Source organism: Syngnathus acus, chromosome 20 (genome assembly GCF_901709675.1).
Source record: "Syngnathus acus chromosome 20, fSynAcu1.2, whole genome shotgun sequence".
Classification (NCBI taxonomy): Eukaryota; Metazoa; Chordata; class Actinopteri; order Syngnathiformes; family Syngnathidae; genus Syngnathus; species Syngnathus acus.
The window spans coordinates 6,837,505-6,862,258 of record NC_051104.1 but is presented as its reverse complement, the minus strand read 5'-3'; the positions used below and the strand labels follow the sequence as shown (position 1 = coordinate 6,862,258).

At 41.7% G+C, this 24,754-nt stretch overlaps 1 protein-coding gene and 1 long non-coding RNA gene across 4 annotated transcripts in view; one reads left to right on the top strand and one right to left on the bottom strand.

Moving 5' to 3' along the window:
• LOC119139401 (myosin-2 heavy chain, non muscle-like) overlaps nt 1–24,754 on the top strand; it is a 55,588-nt gene that overhangs the window by 22,897 nt on the left and 7,937 nt on the right. The window lies entirely within an intron of this gene.
• LOC119139402 lies at nt 267–9,242 on the bottom strand. Of its 3 annotated transcripts, none has more exons than XR_005101351.1 (4): nt 9,164–9,242; nt 5,311–5,406; nt 5,125–5,246; nt 267–600 (listed from the first exon to the last, which is right to left on the bottom strand). It is a non-coding gene; the product is annotated as an uncharacterized LOC119139402 (long non-coding RNA). The 3 variants fall into 3 exon arrangements; XR_005101353.1 differs by having other exon boundaries at nt 5,125–5,233; XR_005101352.1 differs by lacking the exon at nt 5,125–5,246.

Sequence of the window (24,754 nt, the reverse complement as noted above, 5' to 3'; positions counted from 1 at the left end):
GATGCAGAGTGACTTTTTGGAATAAGATTAATGGAACATTTAACCTGTTTATTTATTTATTTTCCCCCATGTCTCTTACCCTGTGTGTGCATGTGTGCTTGTGCGATGTGTGTAATGTGTCTAGGCAAGCCATGACAAGAAAAAGAAACGTGCACAAACCTGAACTTTTTATTCTGTGATAATGAGGTAGTGTCGGTGAAAGCAAGCCCCAGACCGCAAAATGTGTCCTCATCTCACTAGCCACCCCCCCCCCCCCCATGCACACACACACACACCTGTCTTCCAAACCCCTTTTTATTCTTCATTGCTTCTGTGCAACTTGTATAGCCAGTTATCATTTCCAGCATTTTAATGATTTCAAGCAGAACTTTGTCCTTGTTAGCTTGGTTTTCCCTCATTTGCCATGTCACAGTTAAAGAAAAAAAAGAATAGTCCTCTTTTAAGTGCAAGCACAGTTATACTTTTACACAAACATATGACCAAACAAGCACAGAAATGGCAATGTCATTAAAACCACTGGCTTTAAAAAAAAAAAAAAAAAAAGAAGAAGCTCCCAGCACCAAGGGGTGTGTCAGCGACGCAGTGGTGAAAAGAGTCCCCCTGGAAACAATGAGGAGAATGATCATTTGTTGTTCTTGAAAACCCGGTGAGGTTTCATCGAGGTTAAGCTTCCCTTTGATGTGTTTTTAACTCGTTTCTGCTCTGCAGAGGGATTAGTCAGCCTCTCTCTCGCACACACACACATGCACATGAATAACACACTTTTTGCACACATCCTAATTTCCACACTGTGTGCTTTTATCACACAAAAAAAACGCAAGCACGGAACTGGATCCTTCTTAACCTAATTTCATCAAATGAGCGCGTGGACTACTCTTAGCACCGTATATGTGGTCCTTCAGTAGTTAAATAAGCAAAACACTACCGTCAGTATCACAGCACATCACAAATGTTATTTTAGGGTCCAGGATCCAAATGATTGGAGAGTTTCCCACTAAACCTGTGGAGCGGGAGCTAATGTTCACCTTACAACACTCTTGTTCAGGCATATGGAATTTTCATCATGAACATTTCCAGGTAATCTGAGGCAAAAGAAAAACAGACGTACACACTGGTGAAGCTAGAGGGGGGCCTGCAGGGGCACTGCCCCCCTAGAATATGCTTTTAAAAAATGCCAGACCAATTAATAACTGACTTTTTGGTATTTTCTGATTTTTCCAGGAATTTTTCTCCACATTTCCTCGATCACTGATAGTATGGGAGTTGTAATTTGACTTTGGGGAAAATATGATGAGAAATAAAAGTGAAAGGTGAGGCTCGCACGGGGATGAGAGCGTGGATGCTTAGCGAGGGAAAGCCGAGAAATGAGCTGAACGAGCAAACGAAAGGGTCGTAGAAGATTTGGGGTGTATGTGGAAGCGAAGCATATTGTCCTTATCGGCCTGCTCCAGAAAGCCAGCTCCCTAATGGGGCCCGTGTGAAGGGGAAATGAGGGCTAAGCCTGATGCTAGCTGATTAGCCATCGACTCCCAACACCCATAAAAGGTTTGAAGGGAGGGGGCGGACGGAGCATAATGTATACTGAAGGTGATCTCCTGAATTGACTCTCACTTTTTGAACACAGGCATTGGCCATTTACTTTAACCTTGAAAGGCTAGGCCGCTGAGAACCAGGATGCAGATGCAGGAAGAGAGGGAGTCGGGGGAATAATGAGTGAGTCGACCGAAGAAAGAAAAAAAAAAAAAAAAGTGGGCTGCAGGAGGTGTTGGTAGAATACATCAAAGAGTCTTCACGCTCCTTATTAGAGCAATAATGAAATTTGCTTTTTAGCTAATGACATTTTGGGACAGCTGAGTTACTTTGCGCATAATAGATTACAATTATGTCGCCGACCTGCTCCTTGGGTTCAAAGTCATGCACGCACGCAAATGCTTGGGCACCTGGCCACAAGGACAACACAAGTAAAAAGAGGCAAGGGTGTCCCCGTTTGAAATTCAACTAGTCTCAATGTCCTTTTTTTTTTTTTCTTATCCTGCACCTTGAATTCATTACTGTCTGACACGCACACACAATCATATTCATCTTGTTGCAGCTGCCTCATTTACCTTTCACCCTAAAATTCTATCCCAGGGAGGCCCAATATGGCAGCACGTGACCTTCATTAGTCTGCTTTTGTTCCTTTTCAGTTTCATCCTCACTGTATTTGTTTTTATTCTCTCCACATGGGTGACACGTTTGCCCTCCCGTTTTTTCTTCTTCCCCCTTTTAAGTCTTTCAATGACTCCATCAAACACACACAGCCTTCATTTATGGTCCTTTTTCTCCATTTCCTGCCTTGTCCCTGTTTTCTCCCTTATTTTTTCCCCAGTCATTTCTTTTATCTGCCACTCATTTCTCATTACGTCTCACTCTCTCTCTTTTTTCATTAGCATACAGAGTAAGAAGATGGCGCCCGAGGTAATCTGCTCGAGCCGTCGCTTGACAAAATGGAGGGCGTCATCGGAGGTCGCGGCGCTGTCACCAGCCATCCGACCTCCGCTGATGACTCGCCTGTCTCGATACACGCATCTGCGACGCACGGGAGCGAAAGACGCTAACACGTACCCATAATCAGGTGTGACATATCGCAGCTTAAATGCAGCAATTTTGCCTGACAGCTCGTAGACGCAAACAAGACGCTGTGGACCGCTGCAAAGAAAACACGCATTGACAGGTAGCTCACTAAAATATAACACAAATGTGAATATGGCTATAATAACTATAAATGTATTTGCTACCTCAAACACAATACAAAAAATAAATTAGAGATAGCACAACTGTGTCAATGGTAAGCATAATTATGAAGGTAAAGTCTGAGATGACCTTGCTATCATGGGTGGAGAGGAAATTCACCAAGGGGCTCAGCACACAGCCTTGGGGGATTATTACAAAGAGAATTTTTGGCTTGACTTCTCCTTTAAGCAAAATTAAGAAATGAAAAGTGACAGAAATATCAAAATCCTGTATCACTGGTCGGAGTGGTCGGCAACTTGGCACTGAGTTTTAGAAATTGGCCTCCACTGTGTATTTAAATGACCTCTTAATAGTCCCTCACGTCACAAAATGGACAGTACTGGTCCCAGGACGGGTTCATGAAGTACCACATTAGTTATATTAGGGTTCTTGAACTGTTGTTCATTTCAACAATCTATCATTAAAATAAGTCTTTTAAATTACTAATGTATTTTAAATAACTGTGGCTGTGTAATTGCTTTCAGTTAATTCCATTAATATAAAAATGTTAATTACTAGACGTACTATCGAGATGTTGACAGTGTAGACGTCTTTTGTTTGCTCCTGCCTGCCTGTGCAAGCTAATTGTTACGCTACTGCTTTGAAAGTGCCCTCAACAAATCTATTTCCGCTATTAATCAAGTCAGCCAGCAAAAATCTTAGTTGTCCTTAGCCACATAAAGTCCAATTTTTCTTGAAAAGGAATTTTTAATCATCTCTGACATCATTCTCCCCCTGTTAATCAATCTTTGGTGCGTATTCTACGCCCAGCCAATCAGAGGGATAAACATAGCTATATCAATCAAGGGAACGGAAAAATGCCCACCTTATTCTGAGGATTTGTGAAGGCATTGAGTGCGGAATCTAAAGTCTGATTGGTTAAAAATTTAAAGACGCCTTTAAGTGTGGCGGACGCCAACAATCAGAATTCTGAAGCGTGGCAACACATCAAAGTTGAAATCTGATTCGACCAAAAAAAGCTGCAGCGCCAAGATACACACTATAAAATGAAAACATGTTGGCTGTAATTTATTAACATTCCCCTGATTATTATTTATTGCATATTGGACTGATCCACAAACTCTTCTTTTACATGAGTCTCAAAGAATAGCTCAAGTACAAACAGGATGTTGTCGTATGGAAAATGTTAAGAGAAAAGATGCTGGGGGTAAAAATAGATAAACAGAAAATGTAGGATGATTCCCATGTGGCAACATTAAGTTGGAGTACTAAGTTGTGTGTGAGCTTGTCACTATTCGTGTCCTCGCTATGCTTATGAGAGCTGCAAATACTTTGGTGCTAATAGACAGATTATGACAAGAAACCAAGCATGTCCCTAAATCCTCTTAGCATGACTTCACCCTTTTTACTTATTTATTTCCTGCCATCCCCCCCACCCCCCTACCTCGGTGGCCTTGGCATGGTCTCGTGTTTCATGTTTTGTCTGACGCTCGGCGGGTACTGTTGTCTCTCTTGCACCCCCCCCGCCTGTCTCACACGTTTTCAAAAGGCACTTTATTTATTGTCCCGGGGGAGCTCTACATTATGCATTAACCTGTTCAATTATGCATTCATTTATGCAGCCGTTGCCTTATGTAAATGCACTTTATGATTAAACAAATTGTTTCGCTGTTTGCCGGTGTGTTCCCCACATTGAGTGTTTGCCATTGACATCATGCTGTAGTAGCAAGAGACTCCATGCCTCTAGAGTCTATGTGTCTTATTCTTTTGCCCCACAAAATAGGCTCCAAGGTGCAGATGGAACATTACTACGTAGGTTTTACTAAGAGTAAGTAGTAGCTTTTGCATAAATATTATAATTAAATGGTTGTCAGATTGAAAAAGAAAAACAAAATGGGCAGAATATCTTGTGTCAGATTATTCAACTGGGAGAATTGAGGACCAGGAAATCCCTTCAAAAACAATCAATTTAAAACAAAGACCCATCAAAGTTGCAGTGAGGCATTCAAAGTGTCTTGAAGGTAAACTGAGCGTTTCTCCCCGCAATGTAATCAAGAGCTATAAATATCCCCCTTTCCTTGACAAGAGAAATGAGCCGCCATTTGTGACGGATGAACTGTATTGGCATTGGGGGTCGACTTATCTAAACTGCAGCCACACCTTTTGATCTACTGTGCAATCTTCCATTGGTTTGCGTTAGATACTACATGCTATCTGATGTGGTGAGGAATCGTGGAGGCACAGGAGATGAATGGAATATGCATTAAGACACCTTGACGAACAGCCACTCTATTTTTCGGTCTTCCCCACCCCCTTCCTCATCGCCGTTGCTCAATCATGTGGCGCTAACGTTGCAAATGTATTTCCCTCCACCGCCTTCTTTTCTCTCACCCTTTCTGGTCACCTCTGTCTAGCTGTTCTCGCTCCATCTCTGCAGTCATGAGAGATATTTTTTCTTTCTTGGAAAGCGCCATACTCCATAGTGATCTTCTGCAAGTCTCTAAATGTAAAAACTTTCAAATAAAAGTCATTGATGGGTTTGTTAATTACTTTTCATGAAGTTGTTGGCTGGTCTACCTGTCAGTCCTGATGGACAGAACGCCTGATTGGTCGGTTTTATCTCCCTCTTCATGTCAATCATCCGTAGCACTGATTCAGCGCTTCCATCACATCCTAAATGCCGACATTAATTATAAGCTGCAGTACTGATTGATGAACTTGGTCACTGTTTTCTTACAGACATTTGTCAGTCTACTAGCCCCTTTTTTTGTGGACAGTCACACTTGCTGTAAAAACTGGTACATTTTCATTTTTCTGCTGGGGCAAGTCAAGTTGACCTTGTTTTGAGAATTTGACAGACAATTTCTTTTTTGCTATTCTTATTTATTGTCATCAACCTGTCAAGAAAGTTGGTTTTTGTAGCATCTGTGGTGCCAACCTAAAAAAGCTGAACTATGACCCACTAAGTGTAAATGTACTCAAACTTTCAAACCAGGAATTCTTGGCAGTGCTAACTAAGCTATGTGTGGATTGGTGATAAAATGATCCGATTTGATAAGAACTTCAGTCCTCACTGGACCGAAAGGAAGATTCAGAGGCTTAAAGGAGAGATAATGTCTCTAAAGATGATCTCTCTCTCTACAGTAAATGCTGTTCTTGCATTTCCAAGTCATAATTAAAGACAGATGAGGATCATGTTAGAATGTTGAACATGAGCATAAATATTAATGTATTGCTAAAGACACGTCAGCGATGCATCTTCGACATCCACATTTTTTTGTTTTTGTTGTTAACCGTTAGCTTAAATGACTTTCTGATGGAAGAGGGGCAGTGGCACTAATCACCATTATAGGTTTTATACACATAGCCTGAGGCTGTGCCACACACCATCCACACTCTCCCTGTGTGTGTGCGTGTGTATGTGTGTGAATCCACAGATGTACAGTATGTACATATATCAATGCAAAAACCTGCCCAAAGCTTGAATTTTAATTATGCTCCTTTATTAAATAGTAATCAGTGGAATGTTACATGGGCATAATTTATTCCATTTCTAATGAAGGACAAGGGAGAAATACACTCATGTTGCAGCTAATTCCTGAGCATTACATTTGGCTTCTACATGTTTCGAATAACTGTCGCAACAGAATAATTCATCAAAACAAATTCTCTATTTTCGACCGGTCCCCCAGTTTAATGTGACCACCACATGCAATATGTATGAAATTATGCTAATGTTCAACACATATAAATCAACATAAGGGCAACCTGCAGACTACATGTGCAATTTTATGACTTAGAACTGCTAAGCGTAGACTAATAAATGAGTCAATTTTTTTTTAAACTGGAATTTTAAAAAAAAAGCTGCAAAAGTAACACAAATGTGGTGAAATCTGCATTCGGAAGAAATTATGCAATGTGACAATCTTTTTTTGCCAAAAAACAGCAAGAGGTGACACTTCTGAAACAATCTGCGTGTTTGGCAAAATACTTCTTCCTATTCCTGATGATCACAGTTGATTTAAAAAAAAAATAAAAAAAGAATCTAATCTCATAGGAAATGAAAGTGGGTCATTTTGACCCACTTTGAGAAGATTGGCCTAATAATACAAACAAGTAATGTTTGTACAAAAGTAGTAATGTTAAATTATGACAGTTTATTGCCAGAAAATAACCTCTGTGCTATTTTAGACCCACTTGGGAATCTAAAGTTTAAATAATAATAACTATCGGGTCTCTGAATGATGCAAACAAGTGCTGCAATAACAAAAATGTTGCACAACGAAGACCCTGTGTGACGTCAATTTCAAACGACGCATTATCGTATTTACTGAGACATATTTGCTTGTATATTTTCCCCATCAGATTACTGCAGGAGTACCTAAAAAGACCCTGAAAATGGCAAACAGTGGCTGCCATCTCAACAAGCTCTAAAATGTCCCTCTAGACCAAAATATGGTGATGGGACATTGTTGTTATTGTGGCTTTAGAGATTTAATTATGATAATCTGCAAACATCATTGCTGTCATAAAATGCAAAGAAAACAAACTTTGTGTAAGCGGAGACTGAGGTTAGTGCTTTTGTTTTTGCACGTTTATGGCTCGATGCTATTTATTTTCTTCAGCCATCTTTGGAAACAAGCACACACTCGCATCGCTCACCCATTATAGCCAACGTATTACAAATAGTCAGTATGCTGGTGATAGCTCAGTAGTGGCACGCGTGGTTATATATCTTTGATAATGGCGACTATGCTGATGATCTGGAGCTATTTACTCTAAATGGGCCATTATGAATGGAAGACTCTACCTTGGGATGGCGATGAGTGTTTTGACAGATCTATTGCCGAGCGGGAATGAGCCACAGGAGTGTCCTACAATTCTGCGCTTTCATTCTCTCCTTGTGTCTCTCCACCTCATTGTCACTTCACCTCTTTGTCCTCTGGTTCAATTTTCCAATCACAAGTCAGGAGCAGTCAAGTGCTGCCATTGTAGCACGTGCACACGCCACGCAACATATCTCGGATGCTCACAAGAAAATACAGAGAATGAGTTTCTCAAAATGTGAGCTGTTTGATTTTTGTTTTTACATGGACTTATGAAGGATTGATGGCAGCAGTTTGATCCGGTGTACCACGTTCAGTTAGGTCCTCGTTTTACGTGTTTTAAGATATAATGCTGCACTTGAGTGCCTCTTTGGGGAATAAACGTCTCACTGTGTGATGCGCCACGGACGTACTTCATCCCAATCACGCAGCCTTCAGTCTTCAAAGAAACATAAAATATGACTCAATTTCATATTTGACACGCTGATATTAAAACTCCTTAAAACTATAAAGTCGCCACCAATTTCACCCCGTTTTCCTAAGCTCAATTATCGTGTCTTCCTATTAATTAGCAACTGGCTTTAATTTTGCTTTTTCCTTTTATCACCAAACATTTACAAGCTCTGGGATGATCGTGTTAATATTACCAAATTATGGGATACATTCCCGAGGTTAATTAGGTTGTTCATTTTTTTAATTAGAATTTGATTGGGGGAAATTGTTGGATTTTTATGCAGGCAGGCAGGACAGATCAGTTGAGACTGATTGGGACTTTGAGAGTGTAGACAACAGGGACCTCTAGACGTTGAAAAGAAAACTGCATGGATTGTGCTGAGACGACATTGGAAGGAAATGATTCAAGATTGGATGCATTTGCAAAGAACCCTGCATGAAAATGAAATATGTCGAGGATGGCAACATGATGCGTTATGTGAGGAAATGTAACAGGCTGAGAGTTGGGGAAATAGAAATATTTCATGATTAAATTGTTGCCATAATAAAAAAACGACATGGGTCTTCTTTAATAATATTTGGATGTTCAAGTGTAAAAATGTGATTTTTGATCTGATGTCCTAGTCTCATCCGTGAGGGCAATCCAATTTTTTTTATTTTGGTAAAATGAAAAATCAAGTTTACCGCTAATCCCTGATAGATTGATTAATTGATTACAGTGAGGCTCATTGCTTTATCCACGAAAAGCGTGCCTGTGTTTTTCCGTGAAATATCGCACACCTGAACCGCAGCCTGGCGGCGCCTCCACCGCCATGGCTCCCACACAGAGCAAACATGAGCAGGCCTCGGGTAAACACCACTATCTTTGGGCCAATCCCTCACATGGATTGCACACTGCAATTACAAACCCTGCATGTCACCCCTCTGCGCCACCTACATTACGCACATTCATGAGCCGTCCGTCCGTCCCCTAGCATAGGAACGCACTGCACACTTTCTCATCTGGCTCTCATTCCCGCTCCCTCCCCTGCATTGCATGTCATTCTCCGTCAATCGCCTCGTGCAAAATTGCATTGAGGCGAGATGCCACAGTATTGAGGAATAGTGTCATATACAGGCAATTTCCTCCCTGGGTGTCAGGCATACTTTACCTTAATATGTCTGCAGCAACTCTTAATAAAACAGCCTTGTCTATATACATATCTCCACCGCAGGCTGGCCTGCGCCGTACTGCACACGGCACTCAACTGTTAAATATTTACCTCTGCTGAATGTCAATAGAGGCGGAGTCGGTGGTGGAATCTTAAAGAATGCTTTCCCCGCCCGGTTTCAGCTGTCTGGATCTGTTGCAAGGTAGTCTGGAAGCCGTTCCCTATCAGCAGCCTGAATGTTTTCAGATATCGCCACACCAGTGTTGTCTGCCTGTTGGAGTTGAAAAAAGAAAAAAAAATATATGGATGGAATTGGAAAGTAGTTGTGAGTCAGTCCAGACAGGAAGTATTTAGATTCACTGGATTTTCCTCAGCCGGTCTGTCGTGTATTCCTTATCTAGAAACCTTGAGTATCATGACAGGCTTGTGTCTTTATTCCAAATATTCCAAAAACATGCTTGTTGGGAACAGTGGCTTTACTTTGTCCATAGGTGATAATACAAAGTCAGTGTTTTTGATGGTTTCCAATGTTACCAACCATCATTTCTAGGGATGGGCCTATGGGCATTAATACCAGCCTTATTTTAAGGTATCGGTACTCTCGACAGTAGTTGATACCACAATCGACCGTCTTCATATGATTTTACAATCAGGAACTAGAAACCGTAATGATTTTTTAGGACGGGGTTATGTACTAAAAATACTAGTTGTAACGGCACTTGGTATCAGTATCGGTCTAAAAAAGGGCTGTAAAACTTCCCTAATTATTTCATTCAATATTATTTATGCGAGTAAGCACAGAAGCTTTGGTACTGTTAATTAGTTGGTTAAATATAACCCGCATTTAACTCCTGCTTGTGAGGTTGTCCTGATTATGAGCTTGAAGGAAACGGGATGGCAACATTTCCTTTAAGTTCACATCCAGCTCCATCTCACACTCTCGAGGCAGAAATACTCAGCGAGGGAAAGAGAAAAAGCGAGAGGAGGAAAAAGGGAAGAAAACGTCTGCTGGGTTTTTAATGACTTTCTGCACATTAGAATAATCTGTCATTTCAATTAGCTGGATTGTCATCTGTGAGATGTCTCCCGCTGCACCCCGCACACACCCACTGCGACACACACATTCGCTGAGCTATACCTCCAGGTTGTCATCTGCACCCCTCATGGGAGCCAAGTAGGGGTGTCAAAGCAACATATCACTGCACGCTCGCACACACACGGCGGCACCAACATACCAGCACGCACACACACACATGCGCACAATCCCTAAAAAACAAAGCAAGGTTTCAAGGGAAATTGCTTGACAGCAGCTTAAAAGCCAGTCAGGAATAACTTATCAGGCGAGGGCTGCCATCATGCCTCGCGGGGTCATTTCATTACGATTACCTTACCCTCCTTAACTCAAAGAGAGTGACGAGAGAGAATGAGTAAGAGGAAGAAGGTGGGGGGTGTCGCAGGTGGTAGTGGCGCTGATGACGATGGGGGTTTGGGGTGTGGTGTGGTGTGGGGTGGGGGGTAAACTCTTCAAGATAGAAAGTTTCAGGAAGTGCTTAACTTTTACTTTTCTTTCCTCTCATGCTCTGCTTTTTCAACTTGTCTCAGTAATGAGCTTACATCTTTTCTCTCTCTCTCCTTCTCTGCTCCCTCCTGCTTCCCACTATATACGTACATGCGTGTCATCTGCTCTTTCCTCTCTCCTGCGGCTATTATGAGATGTTTCAGAAGCCGTATGGAGAATACAAAAAACAAAAAAGTGAGCACCTCTCTTTCGCTTTGTTGTCTCTTGAGTTTTACCGTCACAGCACATCATGCGCTTGACCCATGACCTTTTTGTTTTTTACATCCTTGAGGTAGTAATCGAGAGGCAACAACAAACAAACATCTAGAATTTATCGCCATGTCCAGGATGGTAACGTCATGAACTTTCTTGGTTACTTCCCCTACTTGACCTAATTATGTCTTTCATGGTATAAAAATATATATTTGAGTTCTTTTCTCAATTGTACCTCAAGGCAATTAAAGAGGCTTGCAGAAAATGAGGCCATGTGGCACGCAGAGATGATGTTATGATTGCTAATTATGCTCGGATGCGGCCCTGAGAAATGCTCTGGCTTTTGTCCGTCCTTCTTTGCCAGGCCCAGATAATATTTATGAAATGTAGACATTCTTGAGACTAAAGAAGAGTCCTTCTAATGGGAGACAGATGGAAGTCTGCTTTGGATTAAGATGGTCTATTCAACTGTCTGTGGGAACACCTTCCCTCCCCGTGAATGTGGATCTGGAATTTAGTTCCACTGACTTTTATGACTTTGTGTTGGGATAAGGTGGAACAATCATTTCAGTCAAATGCTGCGGAGGGCATATGCTGTAATCCTGAATTAAAATAACAGATTGTGAGTTAGACAATTAAAGTAACAAAAATGTGTGAATGTGATTTTAAGCAAATCTTTATCCCATTTTGCTTTCCCTTTGCTTTTTGTAAATGTGCATTAAAGGCAGTTACATGAGTAGGAAAAATAAGATGCCGTTTTTATTACATTGGTCTATTTTTATATTTTTTCCAGGTGTATTATAAATCCAAGACAATTAAGGACTTAATGTCTGCTAATAATGTGAGTTTCATCTGAACACGAGTCACCTCAGCATGATGCATTTTTATTCGACGTAAATGCATTTGATTATTAACACTAAAATAACATGATGAAGAATTGAAATTGTCCATAAAGTGTGAAGAGCAAAGGGTTGTTTGTCTATGGGCGCCCTGTGATTGGCAAGCGTCCACCTCTCAGCCAAAAGCTGGAAGATTTTCCAGCAACAACCCTAAAATGCTATCGATTACATATCCAGCCCTTTATTTGTAGTAATTCAACCCAGATATGTTTACCAATGCCAACAATGTTTGTCTAGTTTGAATGATCACGGAAAGTTTCCCACCACTGAAAGGCAACCTGGCACACATTAGTGAATTGTTTACACAAAGCATCCTCATCAGTCATTTTGCATGTTCAATGAATTACAATGACGTGATTCCCCAGAAAGAATGGGATCTTTGCTGTGACTTGCTTTCTCCAGATTCAATCTCTATTTGGGCGCTTCCCCCAGGTGCCGATGATAATGACACCACTTCATGGTTGTGCACCACTCCTCCTCCCTCTTTCATCCTCATTTGGGCTTTTCTGTTGGCTCTCTTTCCTTTGTTCCCCCGTCTTCCTTCTTCTTCCTCTCTGTTCCCCTTCTTCATCTTTTCTATACATGCCTCACTGAGCCCTCCCTTCCCCGCAGAGCAATGGCTGACAGGATAAGAAACATCCTTCAGTGAGATGGAGCAGGAAAGGAAGAATTGGGAGTGTCAAAGTACAGTGTGCAAAGTACACGGCGTGTATGCACGTATGCAACTAAATGCACATGAGAGCCGCCTTACATTCATACATAGCTGCATGAGCCGTAAACTGGGCTCTTTCAGCCAGAAGAGACAGAAAATGGAGTTAAACTTTGGCTGATTGCATTACTATTGAACAAGGCTCAGATTGGACCAGTAAAACACTGGCTGTGTGAAATACGGTAAATTCATAAAGACACTAACACTCCAGACTGGAGCAAAGGAGATCAATATTTGGGGAAAATGGAGTGCTGGAGACCCCAACCTCGGGAAATGCTTCATGAATTTAAACAAAACGTGTTTGAATCATCGTTTTTCTGGGATGCTGGCCGATGCTGGTATTGGAATTAAATAGAAACAGTATAAAGGCACTGTGTTAAAAATAGAGATGCAGCGATTCATCCAAATCAGCTCACTTTTGGGGAGTTGGACTTTAGGGCTTCCACTGTAGTTTGATTTTCCATCCACTGCTTCAAGAATGCCATATTCTGCTCTTTTGTAATATGCGCATACTTGGGTGCGCTTTGAGTCAAACCCGTTTAATTGTGCAGATTAAAATGAAGAAAAAAAAAAAATCCACATTAGTCCCATTTGGTTAAGTGTCATTAAAAAGATGAACAGAACTAAATCGAATGACACTTTCAGCTCAATGAATTTGACACAGTTGAGGATTAGCTGACAATGGAGGTCAATTGATTAACAGTGTTAAATGTTGAAGTTGAAAGAGAAGGGCAGCCGCTGCTGACACCATTTTTATTTATTTTCAGATTTGAGTCATCTCATTTTGTCAACTGTTTTCTTTCCTGGAATATCAAAGGCTCAGATCTTCCCTCTCCCTTGCCACTTCTTTTATTCTTCCCCCTGTGCATCCTATCTCCCCTGTCACATTCCATCTTTTGTCATCTCCCCTCCCAACAATAGGGGTGAAAATGACATTTTTAGCGTGAACATTTCATGTCGCCAAAGCTGGCAAAATCCTTTTTGCAGAGGTGCAAACATCACAATGCACTTCATGTATGTAAATCAGACCTCTGAAGCAGGCTAGACGATGTGTTTTGACTGCTTCAAGAGAATGAAGCCGCCCGCCCGGCGTGTGTGCGTTTGTGAGTGCGAGCAGGCCTTTAGTGACAGCCTCAACATAATCTGGGCTCACACTACAGGCATGGTGGGATGATGCTTCAAAGTAAGTACCTGCTAACAGACATTAGTCCATGTAAACAGGGCATCCCCCACCTAAGCTGCCCGTGCTTTTGCACATTTGTTTCTTTGCAACGCTCTACTTAGTTATAAACTGTTTGGCTCTGTCACCGTAAAATGATGTCATACAGAAACGGACCATTCAGAATTGTGTTTACTGCATGAGTGCTGCGTTTGCATGGCAGCTTCCACGATGGCAGGTTGTAATGAGGGTCGTATCCCGAATGGATTAAACATGAGTATGGAAAAGATGCCGACTGGATTTCTGCTGGGGGAATACTGAGCTTGTTTCAGCTGCATAATGATTTGCAGCACTTTATGGCCAAGGACAAGCATGTGATAAAAAAAGAAAAAAGATGCATTTTTACATCTTTTCAGGGATTCGTTTTACAGACTTTAAACAGCATGACATGAAGTGCATGAGGCAAAACACATCATAAAACAACAACTAATACCAGATATGCTATAAAAAGAGGAAATCATTTAGTGTGGTCGACAAAACTCAGAAGCGCCTATATCCTGCTTGTTTATTTAAAAAAGAAAAAATACTCTTAAAGGTTTGAGATCAGGAAATGGACAGGCCTTGCTAATCATCTCTTTTCACATCAGTCCTGCAGATAGTATTGCCTGACCTAATCATAGTCTTTTTAATTTGAAACATGTAAAGATAAAAAAAAATCTTAATCTAGTCATTGCAGATAGATTGATTTTTAAAATGTATTTTTCTAACTGACTAACTATATATATATATATATAATATGAAAATCTGACTTATCAAATGTGATCATCACACCATCAGATGTTCCCTGACTTGCCCAAACGTTTCCTTTCCTCCCTCATAAGAACACCCCAGATGATAGAAATGAAACAGAATGAGGGGGAAAAAAAATTGCTACTTCTCATTCCCACCCTGAGACCTTTTTAATGGATTGCCTTTTGTGTGACTTCTATTCGACATACTTTTTCCACTCCGTTTTTTTCTTCTTTTTGTGTCACTGCTTGCTCCTCTTGTTTTATCAGTGCATGTTCAACACAGGCTGAGGGACTCCTGTCTCTTTCTGTCGCCCCCACCTCCTCTCTCTCTCTCTCTCTCTCTCTGGTTTCCTCGCCAAGACAATAGGCAGACACGGATAACCCCTTACTCTAAAATTAATTATCTGCCCCTTTAATTCTGGGCCACACTGATTAGCTCTATGTAAAATGGGAGTCCATATTAACATAATATTTGGCTATCTCCGCTAAGTTGAGGTCCCTTGACCTTTCCAGCCTCCTCTGGCTGTGTCTCTCTCGCTCACTGTCCGTTTCAGTCTCTCGCTCGCTCTCCGGCTCTCTGTCATCGTTTACTCTCAGGAGGTACATGACAGTCCCAGCCTATGAATGTGATTTGAAGGGCTAAATTAGATTTTGCTTCTCTCGTTCTTTCTCTCACGTTTTCCCGGCCGCCCCCGCCGCCGCCGCCTTATGAATGTGTATGAAACTAACGACGGTTCATTTGGAGGCCTGGCTATAATTATGTGTGCTTTGACTGCTCTGATGGCGAGGCTGATATCCTGTGTTAATATAAACGTTTAGCCTGGTTATTATGAGCCATGAGAGTCGTAAAGAACAGCCAACCTGCACGCTAATTGTCTCCCATGCACACAGTCCGCTTTCATTGTCTGGCGCTGTTCTTTGCTCTTATCACGCCCTGCCATCAAGCTCTCTCTGCTGCACTATTTGTCATTACTTGGGCCTTTGTCTATCTTTGTCTCGCTAATTTGTCCCTGGCACAAGAGAGCCAACCGTGATCTTCTGATGACCAAGCTGGAGTCTATTTAAAAAAAAAAAGAATAAAAAAAATAGGAGCTGATCTCGTACAAAGTAAAAGCTTTAATCAAATAATTTAAAAAAATAAACAATGATTTTAATCATTTAAATGAATATAGAAGCAGTACTTATTGATCATGCCTCATCCTGTAGCCAAATGGTTGTTTTTGTTGAGCTGCTTGTCAAAGTTGAATGCATATTTAATCAATGACACAGTACGTTAACAACAAATGTGTTTTGGAAAACTTAAATAAGTTCTGTCTCCTGGATATTCTTCTGCAGTCTTGGGCATAGTGATTCAGTGCGAGGACGTGTCAGATGAAATAATTGCTGTTGGCTATTCTTTATGCATAAATAGTATTTAGTATGGGGCTCCAGCAGCCAACGACGCACACACCCACAATCTTGTTCCTCAGTCACACGGAATTAACAAGCTGTTACGTCAATGGCAATATCAGCATAAGAAATTGAACTTTAATTTGCCAAATGTGTGTCGAAGATTGTTGATGCGCGCGTGAGCACGACCGCGGCTTTGAGCAGGTAAACAGAAAGGACATTAGCTTGCAATCAGCCTCTGCTGTCTCCCGCCGAAGTTTTAATTCCTATCGATCCTGGCGGCATGCTGAGCACGGAGAGTCTGCATTTATATGCAAGAGTGCATGTTTACGTGCGTCTCTCCCCATTTGCGCTCCCTTATAAACCTTTCACGGTCAGGGTGTCGAAAACTGCTGCAAAGGTCAGCTCATAATCACTCTCTTTAGCCTGCCTCACATTTTAATTGTTGCGCACACACACACACACACGTGAACGGCAGCTACACAAACACCCCTGTCATTATGGCGGGCATGGATCCCACTATGAATTGATGATGTCCTATCTCAGACCTAATCACTCTGCAGGACCTCAGGCAGTCTGAGCGATCTATTTCCCAGTACTGCTCGGCAGGAAACTCGCACGCTGTGAGCTGCTTGATGAGCGGAAAATGAGCGTTCCTACCTGCGCTAATATATCTAAAAAGTCATGGGAAATATTGAAAGTGGCATCGGATGGCGGCGGGAGACAGGCGTCAAAATTGGAACGGCGGATGGAAGTGAAGCATTAATTGTAGCACGCGGCGGCAAATTTAGATCAAAAACCCAATGAGGCTTTGCTACTTATTGGCAACTAATCATGAGGAATCATATCAGATATGTGACAGAGACAAATTGCGGCTCGTGAATTGTCTTTCATCACCATTGGATGGCTCCCTTAGAGTGCTTATATATATACGTAAATACTGATTAAGACTGAAAAGTCTCAATCCAGGACCATTTCCTGACTGAGTGAGAAAGACAGCGCCACACACACACTGGGGCAAACAAAATGTCAAAAACACAGGTCTTCTTTTGTCTCAGCCTATTGGAAGGATAGAAAAAAAAAAACAGGGTGTGAAAATGAGTGAGCAGGAGAAAAGAAGCTCAGTATGAGGTGTGTTATTCAGCCTCGCCACGGGGAGGCTAGGACAACTCCGAGACCGGGACTCTACCCATTGTCCACACATGCCACACGCATACATTCATGCATGATTGAGAACTAGCAGGCTGTGCTGCAGCAAGGTCCAATATGTTACAGCATTCACCCAAGGAAAGTGAAAATGAGTGTAAATTTCGGTTATTTTCTCGTGCTCTCCCTCGCTCGCCGCCGCCGCCGCCTCACGTATTCAGTCACCTTCGGCCGTGATGGGTATTCATTCCCCACCTCGCTCTATATGCCAGACCGTAGAAACACTCATCTGGAATTACTTTTTGCACAACTTGCTTAAATTTCTCATTCAAAGTTAGGGGTCATTCTTTAACTGTGGACCACCATGCCCTGGAAACTTTTGGAAAATGGAGCACATTTTGATAGAATATTTTTTTGTGTGGCTGTATTGTTGAGATGAAGGTTTTATTGCTCCGACCTGGGAAGACATGGGTGATTTCCTTGATGTGTCAATTATTAGGGAATATTTCTGCTCACGGTCTTTGCAAGGATGGTTTTAAAGCAAATCCAAGCCAATTTCTAGTTTACCTCGAACAGCCTGGATACGCTCAATCAATCAAATCAACCTTCGTCCTTGAGTTTTGGTTCCCTATAGAACACAAACATGAATACAAAAAGACAAAAAAGAAAATTGTGCAAATAGGAGCCAACAGTAGCATCCAAATTGCTTGAAATAAATATTTTTGCAGTACACATAGTTGCAAGTTAATTTTGCTTGCTAAAAACAAAATTCAAAAGTCATTTCATTAAGGTAAATTGTTTTACAGAAAGAATGGAAATCCCTGCTGAACAATACAGATTGGTCCATCACATTACTGGAAAAAGAAAATGTAACTACTACTCGCCGAGTTCTTATTATTTCCATCACGACAGTCACTAAAAATGATGCACCGCCTTTGGCTGGGCAAATGTTCCATAATGTGCTTCAGTGTAATGTGTTCATTATGGGCTGATTCGTGAGCGATGGAAATGAGGAAAGGAAATCATGTTGAGACTGAGAAAAAATGCTCATGTCAATCTTTTCTTAATTGCCAAGTATCAGGAGATGTGAATATGTGTGTGTGTGTGTGTGTTTGTCTAATTCTGTACATCCGCAGACTTCATTACAAACCATATTGTAAGTACGTCCCCGTGCTTGCATACCGGAGGACCGCAATGATAGATAGGCAAGCCGCTCTCGCCGGACCGAGCGCCATCTGACCTTTAACCTTGAAATCTCCAGTCAGGTTTAATGATCCCCTTCTTTCACACCCCGGAATATGTTACCGTGGAAACATAGCCTTCCCCCACCCTACCTACCACAACTCTCATAATGCAGGAGAGTTGTCCGTCCGTGTCTAATTCAGTCTCCAACCAAGTCGGTGACCTCTAAGGAGATGTTTGCAATCTGATGGCTTTGCTCCCACATGAACAGTTTTTTTTTTTCTCCTTAGAGTTCATGTTGGGACTTCAGGTTAAATACAACACTGGGTGACCTATGCTAAGCCCCGCATGAGCCACTTCTCTTTCGGAAACTATATGAATGCTTTTTTATGTAAATGAAGTTGCTCGGCCCATTTGTTTACATGAGCTAGTACATCTCCAGACTGCGGAGAACATAGCATCTTTTAAATTAAAAGGGTGCCCTGGCTTATTAATGTGATCGATTCATTGTCCTAAAATGCTGCCGGTCGTTACGAATTGCATTTAAGAACGCATTGGCGATCATAATCATAATGCTAATTTCCACAGCCGCATGACTATTTATTTTGCATATTACAGCGATTCATATTACATTGCGCATTAAGATGGAGGCCATTAAAGTCAAGGCAAACTAAATGTTAGCGAAATAGAGTTAACAGTATATGGATTGTCCGTGCCCAGCTATTGGAGGGGAGGAAGCAATAGTCGCTTTTAATCAATGTGAGTAATATTTGTGTCCGTGAGCTGGGGACCAGCCGCGTGATCATGTCAAGTTACAAATTAAAATGCTCGGCCGCTAACAGGCTGGGGATTTAAATGGGCCATCATGGCCATCTAAGTGTTCTAATGACATTTTTCGCCCTGCCAGACAATTAATTCTATCAATCTGCATAACCTTTCCCAAAGCTCGCAAAGCAATGGCATTTTGATGGTTGGAAATGAACGGAGTCGGGCGACAAAACTATGCACAGGCAATCATTACATTATTTAACAAATGTATAATTGGATTTTGATGCCTGGGTGTCTGCCTCTAGAGCACCAGCGCCGGCTAATTCAATAGGCTAAATGTAATCACTAGAAACACTCTGCAATCATGGTTGCATTAGAATGCTCATGGCCGTCATGTAAACACGGCTCGCCGCTCTTTGCCGTTTATCTTCGGGCCTCTCTGTCTCTGCCCCCCTTTTATTTCCATCAGCGCTCAAGACATTCTTTCATGCGTCGTTTAATGAAAGTTGAGGTTGAGTTCCGTTTGGACCTCCAGTGAATTGGCCAAAAGCAATTTGGCAGAAAGCTAGCATTTCTAGACACATGAACTGCTCGCCTCCTCGCTTTTCATGAATTACGGGTGGAAGGCTTCCATCAGACAGGCTCTCGGAGGGATTGGGAAGGTGCTAAACGCGGCTGCCTTTAAGGGAGGTGGGGGGGGGGGGGAACGGACTAATTCATTAAGCATTGATCACCCCAAATGACAGCAAAGTGCTTCAACATTTAGCGGGCAAATAACTGACAAATTGCCACGCGGATTTTGTACATTTCCAACTCTTTAATGGCTAAAGTACACAGCAAAAAGGCAATAAAAGTCTTTGCGGACCAGCACATGAACCCGCGGCCAGCCCATTACACTCACCACTCCTTGCGGCTAAATACCCTTAATGTCTTAAACAGTGGGCAAGGGCTGCTCTAATGCTGCATTTTGGTGAGTGTTTCTTACTTTTTTCATCGAAATTACACGTCTTATTTGATTCTCTTAAATGCAGTTTGTAATAGGAGCCCCATTATGCACTGCGCCAATGAAGCCATTACGAAGGGTCACGCTTAAAGTACCTGAGTATGTGTTTGAGTAAATGTGCTTAATCTTGGAAGGCCTAATATCATTTGGATCAACACTGCACCCTCTTCCCGCCTGTGAGATGAATACTGATACGACCTCATTATTCTATTATCACGGCTCGGACGGCAGGGCTCGGCAGCCGTGCACGAGCCCGTATCAAATATACGACATACCTAGACGCATAAACATTCCGGACGTTTAACTGCTGCTTGTATATTTTTAACAGGTTTAGCTATTGGTCCGGCTTTGGTTAAATGCGATATGTGGTGTCAGTCAAGACGGGAATGCCTCTCAAGCACTGACACAAATACAATATGTATCTTGATAAGCTGCCAATGAAATAATATACTAGATGGTGTTAAGTCACTCCGTTAAGCAATGTGATTCCATTTCATTAAGATGAGAAGGCCTCATCATAATGTATTGTTTGGGACATTAAAAATGTCATTAAATTTGCCCATTGCTATTCAATTTGCGGCCCATGGGCCACATGTGGCCCAAAACCAACCACCGGCTGCATTTCTTGATTTGAAAATTTGGCCCAACTAAATTTATAATTGAATATCCCTGCCTACTATCAACGTTTTTTATTTCTGCTGCTTTCCGTCGTTGCTTTCATTTTCGACTTGTGATATCTGCCCTGTCCTCATTTCTTTTCTCACTTTTGGCATTAACCAAGTCACCATTTCTCGAACTCAAGCCCAACTGATTGATTTTGTCTGTGAGAAGATCTGATAGCAGCAAAAAGGGATTCCGAAACAATACCTCTTCAAGCAGAGGCTCAGGAAAGGTGGTAATGATTTACAACCTGTGGAGACTCAACAACTCGTGTCTCCCTCATGTTTCATCTTCTCGTGTCATAGCCACAGATAGACCGATGTCCTTGGCAGCTTTGTGATTGCCCAATGTAGTTTTTCCATGTTTTGTAGAAAGTTGTATTAATTTGTCATAGCAAGCCTGATTCTCAATCAGTCAACTCACATTTGATCAAATCTGCAGTTGGGAGTTCTTATTAATATAACGTGCAGCGGTTTTGCCGATAAATAGAAAGTGAATATGATAGGAAGTTCATGTTTTTGTAAAGGCTTTCTTTTGAATACATCTCTTGTGTCACCGGGCAGGTATGCTTAATGTCGGCTGATCACGCACGGTTCAGACCAGCCCCGACAGCCATTCCTCACCCTTTATAATTAATGTGGTTATAATTTAGTAATACTCAAATATCAGACATATAAAAAAAAAAAACGCTTAATGCATCAGCTCAGTTCAAGACTCCCTCCCACTTTGACTTGCTTTTATTTGAAAAAGGAACCCCACTGTTAGCTTCAGCGCAGCGGAGGGGGAAAAATAGCTTTGAAAAGTAACTTTGAGAAATCTAATGGCACTTAGAGGCTTCTCTTACAGAACATTGTTGACACCATGTGAAAAGTAGGCTGTCAAAAGACAATGTTGCGACTGAAATCCCTACGTTCTTGCTCTAAATGACGCAAATAAGACAGAGAGGAATGATTAATATGATTGCATGAGAAATGATTGCAGGATTGATTGATGGGTGGCCTCAAAAAAAAAGATTTTTGACAAATAATGTATTTTGCGTCACAAGCAAAGGGAAAAAAAGAAAAAGTTTGAGCGAAAAGTACCCAAAGAAGTTGGTGCAATATTGACTGTTCCATGTGTGATGTGTGTGACTTCAAGGCTACAATTACTTTGAGCCTTTTTTAAAAAGACTGATACCTGCTCATGTTAAGAGCTGCGTCTTACCTCCGGAGAGAAGAATTCCTATTTTGTGAAAGTAAAAAAATTGGCTAACACTGCACACCTTCAAAGGTAGCTGAGTTCTATGAAACAATGGAATATTTGCCTTCTTATTCATGTCAGGGGGATTTAATTTCTCTATTGTTAGTGACAAGCCCTACTGGGAAGGTCTAAGAGGCTTTTTGGACCCCACTGGACATTCTTAAACAGGGACCAATCAGAATGCATAACAAGCTGAGCATTTATTCCAGAACAGCAGGGATTTTGATATCGGGATGATCTCCCATCTTCAGACAATCCTGGAGACATCCTGGATGTTTTTGTTTTTTTTTTTCTTTTCATGAGAGGCCATTTTGTTCACTGCAGCTGTTTCCTTGCATCTACTAAATGACAGCTTTGCCACCGCCATTAACATGCATGCCACTGAAGCAAGTATTATAGTTTAATTCCGACCATGAAAAGCTTCCAGAAGGCATAAAAATGAAGGCACGCTACAGAAGAGCGGCTGCAAAGACAAGACAAGCTCTGGAGGCCTCATTGCTTGTGTGTTGCGTCGACTTAATGGCAAATGGATGTAATTCGAATTTCAGGCGAGGCAGCAAGATCTTATCTCGGAGATAAATGAATTAATATTTTACACTTCAGCTGGATTTTTCTACCCCCCTCCCTTCTACAAGAAGGCTAAAGTTGAGGGGAGAGTCAAGTAAATTAGGAAAAAGAGAATGAGCGGGAAATAAGGGCTTGGAATGTGAACTCGCTTAATGTTATTCAGAGGCAGCGAGTCATGTAAAAGAAAAGGATCTTTTCTTGTACCAGTCAAGGACATTATCTGCTCCTGCTAGCAGTTATTAGCATTAGCATTTATATATTCAATGCAATTTTGAGGTCTGGTGATACTCTGAGGGGTCAGGAGAGAAAAGCGAAATGAGGTAGCAAGGATATAAAAAGGTCCTTTCTCTGTGCGCAATTGGCACTAAGCGGGACAGAATAAGCAATGAGGTAGAACACAAGGACATTTCATGCTGGAAATCAGACCTCCAATTCTCCCCATCAAGAGGCCAAACCTTAAAAAAAAAAAAAAGCCAAGATTGATCCGGCGTGATAAAGAATCCAAAATGATATGCTGAATTAAAATAAAATGCATCTGCGTGTAATCTTCCTGTACTATCAAATGTATATGTGCCCATGTGGATTCATAGGTTTGAATAATTGAAGAGCGGTTGTTAAATTGTGTTGTCCATGAAAGAAAATGGACGCGTGTTAACGGCTTACCCCTCGGCAATAGCGGATCAAAGGTCATCCGCTTAAGCGCTGCATTTGAAGCCATGCAATCGAAAAGAAAATATAAAAGACAATGCCCATGATTGCAAGCTGGACTTTCACTCGACATTATTCACACGTGTACAGATTGCACCCAATCCAAAGACAATAGACAGTTTGATTCCTTTCTGGCATGAAAATACATACAAAAAAAAAAAAACTTTGGGAAATTTGACCCAGCATATTTGTGAGTCTCTTTAATTGTCTTTGCGGAAGTGGAAATGGAGGTCTGTGGGAATCACTAATTGTTACAATTTGCATGCGAACTTGTGTCCTAGCCAGTCAGTGTGCAGTTGTATTAAGCGGTAGGGGGCAGAGGAGAACATAGCGAAAGGGGGGGGGGTGAGTTCTCTCTCTACCGAAGCTGACTTTGAGATTGTTATTATCATTTTCAAAGCATCAAAAGCTTTCTCTGGCGCTTTCTCTCACTCTCTCTCCATCCAAGCTTAAAGAGATGAAAGTTTGCCTTTGTTCCATCCCCTGCTACATTACCTCTATGCATTAGGCCTCCTCTTTATCCGTGAAATTACCTTTTAGCTTTCTCATTCAGCGCAAGCAGCCTGCATGCGACGAGATGGCTCGCACTTTTTCCTCCACATCACATCGCCCCCCCCCCCACTCCCAACCTCCTCCGTCACCCGTGCACACCTCTCCCCGAAAAAGATTGTTGCATTTGCTTTTTGATTTTGTCTTACAGCTCTCCCCCCTTTCCCTGTAATACTGTATTCATCTCCCTCTGTGTTGTCCATCTGCGGCTTCATTATTTGGTTAGCGCCGTTCTTTTCTTTCTCTCTTTCGATGTGTCTCCAAAGCAAGCACCAGACTGTGTTTTTGGCACAATCACGCTGATGACTATGATGGCTGCCAGGATGCTTGGTCGGCCGGCGCCTGCTGCTGCTGCTGCTGCTGCTCAAAGAGGCATTTACCCCCTCTTAAGGTTTCTTTGAAGCTGACAGGAAGCACTCAAAGTGAGAGCTGCACTGCTGTCGTCGTACAGTCAGTTTGTCCGTCCTTCCATAACACCATATTAAATACAATAGGCCAACTCGGTAAATTCCAAGGTCTGTTTTCTGACCAGGCAGTAGTTGAATTAATTGTGAAGCTGAAATTATTTTTCCAATTATTCTCCCCTATTTATTGGTCAAGCTCCCCTTTCGCTCCGGGGGGGGAAAAAAAACTTGCCTCTAGGAGAGAGCCTGAAAGAGACACAGGTTTGCTGTGTTTATGTCAAGATGGTTAACAGTGGTTTAGTCTTTATTTTTTAGTTTAGCATCAAGACCTACATTCATGCAGTAGGTGACATTTCCACAATTTTCAATCCATCGTCCCCTCTCATGCAAAACTAACTAGCCATTCAGCCACGATGTGTTGGAGTATTATACAAAATATTTAAAAAAGACAACAACAGCAGCATAGCACTAGCCAAGCTCCACGTTGGCAACCAACCCAAGCCATATACATGAGTAAAGTTTTTTTCCACGTTCATAAACTCATCTCCACAGAAGCACTGTGGCTATTTTTTGGCCCAAGGACAGAATTAATATACAAACGAGCAAAAGTGTATATTTGCAGGGACATTGCATATCCACGCGGACAG